Source organism: Sapajus apella, unplaced genomic scaffold (genome assembly GCF_009761245.1).
Source record: "Sapajus apella isolate SASKATOON/1434 unplaced genomic scaffold, GSC_monkey_1.0 scaffold54, whole genome shotgun sequence".
In the NCBI taxonomy this organism is placed as follows: Eukaryota; Metazoa; Chordata; class Mammalia; order Primates; family Cebidae; genus Sapajus; species Sapajus apella.
The window spans coordinates 8087263-8090852 of record NW_022436994.1 but is presented as its reverse complement, the minus strand read 5'-3'; the positions used below and the strand labels follow the sequence as shown (position 1 = coordinate 8090852).

At 44.4% G+C, this 3590-nt stretch overlaps 1 long non-coding RNA gene across 1 annotated transcript; it reads left to right on the top strand.

Moving 5' to 3' along the window:
• Positions 1–987: 987 nt before the first annotated feature.
• On the top strand, positions 988–1422 carry LOC116527467. The gene is made up of 2 exons (XR_004258555.1): positions 988–1031; positions 1365–1422. It is a non-coding gene; the product is annotated as an uncharacterized LOC116527467 (long non-coding RNA).
• The last annotated feature ends 2168 nt before the right edge of the window (positions 1423–3590 follow it).

The window sequence follows — 3590 nt, the reverse complement described above, 5'->3', positions numbered from 1 at the left end:
GCAATGCTTGCTGAATGAAAGAACATCTAGTTGACCTCCTCACAGTCTCCCTTTCTTTAGTGCAAACTCGACTGGGCAGTTTTGACAATCGTGATATTAAGGCTCTGCCTGGTGCCACGCAATCTGCGTTTGGGGTGCCAGCTAGCTACAGGACTCATCTGGAAAAAAACAACTGCCCACCCCTGAGAACTTTGGGACTCATAGGAAATTATAGTTCTCCTGATGATGCAGGACAGGGAAGCCCCCAAGTTCTTGACTTTGCCCAGGAAACAACTCAAGGGCTAGCAAGTGGCGTTCAACAGAAGCTTTTATTGAAGCGGCAGTGAACAGCAGCAGCCGTACTGCTCTTTTTTTTTTTTTTTTTTTTTTTTTTTTTTTTTTTTTTTTTTTTTTTTGAGACAGAGTCTCGCCCTGTCGCCAGGCTGGAGTGCAGTGGCTCGATCCTGGCTCACTGCAACTTCCATTTTCTGGTTTCAAGCAATTCTCCTGCCTCAGCCTCCCGAGTAGCTGGGACTATAGGCACGCACCACCACGCCTGGCTGATTTTTTGTACTTTTAGTAGAGATGGGGTTTCACCATGTTGGCCAGGATGGTCTTGATCTCTTGAGCTCGTGATCTGCCCGCCTAGGCCTCCCAAAGTGCTGGGATCATATTGGTCTTTACAAAGGAGGACTACCCGCTAGGCAGGGTGCCCAGAATAGCAGCTCACAGGCAGTACAGCAGTCATAGTTATATCCACTTTTTTTTTTTTAATCTTTTGTCCTTGTAATTGGTCTTATAAACTAGCATAAGATATAAACTTAAGGAGTACACATGAGTTTTATAATTTACCCATCTCTGGCAGATAGCCAAGCATAGCACATCAGAGCATAACACAGTGTGAGGGAAATAAAGTACACAATGACATCTTCTATTCTGGACCTAATAATTGAACAGAGAAAGAACTACTTGTAGTCATTGTGGTTACAAAATGGAGACAGTGGTTACTTCATGGAGACAGTGAAGATAAACCTCTATTAACTAACAAATGGGTCTTTTTTTTTTTCTTTTTTTTTTTTTTCTCGAGACAGAGTCTTGCTCTGTCACCAGGCGCCAGGCTGTAGCGCTGTAGCGCGATCTTGGCTCACTACAACCTCCGCCTCCCGGGTTCAAGCAATTCTCCTGTCTCAGCCTCCCAGGTAGCTGGGACTACAGGTGCATGCCACCACGCCCAAGCTAATTTTTTTGTACTTTTAGTAGAGACGGGGTTTCACTAAGTTGACCAGGATGGTCTCGATCTCTTGACCTCGTGATCCGCTCGCTTCGGCCTCCCAAAGTGCTGGGATGACAGACAGGCTTGAGCCACCGCGCCCCGCCACAAATAGGTCTTAATGTTGAAAATATGGGCCTTCAAAGAACTAAAGGCACCAATGTGTGGCAGTCCAAAAATTATGAGGAAAATGAGTTCCCTTCATGGGTCACATTGGCAATTTGGTTTTTTTTTTCTTTAGAGACAGAGTCTCCCTCTGTTGCCCCGTTTGGAGCGTGGTGGTGCCATCTCGGCCCACCGCAACCTCCACCTCCCGAGCCCGATGTGCTGTAAGTCTCAAGCCTCAGCCTCCCGAGCAGCTGGGACCGCAGGCGCCCACCACCACGGCCGGCCAATTTTTGCATTTTTAGTAGAGACAAGGTTTCACCACGTTGGCCAGGCTGGTCCGAAACTCCCGACCTCAAGTGATCCGCCCGCCTCAGCCTCCCGAAGTGCTGTGATTACAGGCGTGAGCCACCGCGCCCAGCTACGTCATCGATTCTTAATCTATAAATCATGGATAGGCCTCAGTAGAACCCAAGAACCAATGAAATCTGTTGGTAAGTTTTATTTGTGCCGTTTTCCACAGAGAGGATCAACAGCATATATATTTTCAAAGAAGTCTGTGGTGCAAAAGAGGTAAAGAGTTTATTATATTAGAAGTCCTTGGGAAAGCAACTTGGAAAAGGGTAGATTGAGAATGGGGACCAACGAGATCAGGATAACAGCTGAATTTGACCCTCACTTGAGGCTTTTTGTGCAGAGGATGATAAGACGGTAAATTCAAGAGTTAATCAGAAATTAACAGTAGCATGACTTGGTAATGAGAGGTGAAACATGAGAAAAACATCAGTGATGAAATCAAGCTTCTGACTTGCAACAGTGAGCATATCAGGAGTTACAGGCTTGGAAGAGGAATACAGTTGGAAGCATTCTGGTTTCCATGAGAGTGCCCATGGGACGTACAAGGAGAAGTGGATCGTTGAAAATACAAGTCTAGCCAGGCACGGTGGCTCACGCTTGTAACCCTAGCACTTTGGGAGGCTGAAGTAGGAGAATTACTTGAGTCCAGGAGTTTGGAAACAACCTGGGTGACACAGTGAGACCTCATCTCTACAAAAAGTAAAATCAGCTGGGCATGGTGCTGCAAGATTCGAGTTAGTCCCTGTTACTCCAGAGGCTGAGGTGGAATAACTGCTTGAGCCCAGGAGGTGAGGCAGCAGTGAGCCGAGATCACGCCACCACACTCCAGCCTGAGCCATAGTAAGACCTTGTCTCAAAAAAAAAAAGAAAATACAAGTCTACAGATGCAAATTAGGGGTGGTTTATGTAGAAATTTCTAGGAAAAGGGTAGTAACTTCTGGGTGTTGCTGTGGTGATGGTAAACTGACATGGCACACTGGTTTGCATGTCTTATGGAAACGTGTTTCTGCCTCAGCCTTGTTTTAACTAGTTCACAATTTGGTCCCGTGCCCAGGGCCCGCATCTGGAGTCACCTCCCATCGCTGCCTCATGAAGGAAAAAAGGCCTGGTTCCAAGGAAGCTGAGCTTTATTGCTGCCCTCCAAGTAAGACACCCAATCCTGCTCAGACAGCTCCTCCTTGTAGCTGTTTAATTATCGAAGCAATTAAATTTAGTCTAATTTAACATTCTAAGCAATTCTGCTTAATCTATCACAGTGAATGGTAGTTTATGAGGTTTCACTTCAAACTTTTCTTGTTCTTGTGTCAAAGTTTAATCTGCAAAATTGGGAACATAGACTTTAGCATGGTAACTCTACTATATCTATCCAATAGCACTCACGAGAAATTGCTCTTCTGAATAATTCAAGAGTCTCTACTCTGGGGAATGCCCCAAGCACTGCCCACATTTTGGAAAACCACAATAGTATACAGCAGGAAAACTGCTGTATATTATTTGCTCAGTGTTTTCCAGGGTCTACTGAAGGAATTCAGTGGTGGCGAATATTCAGACAAGCAATATATATTTAACCAGCAAACTTAGATATCAAAATTCTCAGCAAGAGGGAAAGGGGAAATATTAAAAATAGCTTCCAGAAAAATATCAGAAACCATCAACCAGAAACAGTGCAAGTATTATATGGATGGAATATAAAATTCCTCAAAGGGAAGGGATGGGTGTTACTCATCTCCGGGATGTCAGAAGTTGACCAGGTGCCTGCAGTAAAACAGGTTTCTAATAAATTTTGGAGGTATAAATTAAATTAATTGGATAATTTTTTATTTTTGCTATGAATCCAGAATTGGCAAGGCTGCATAATAATTTAGATAACACGTCCTAG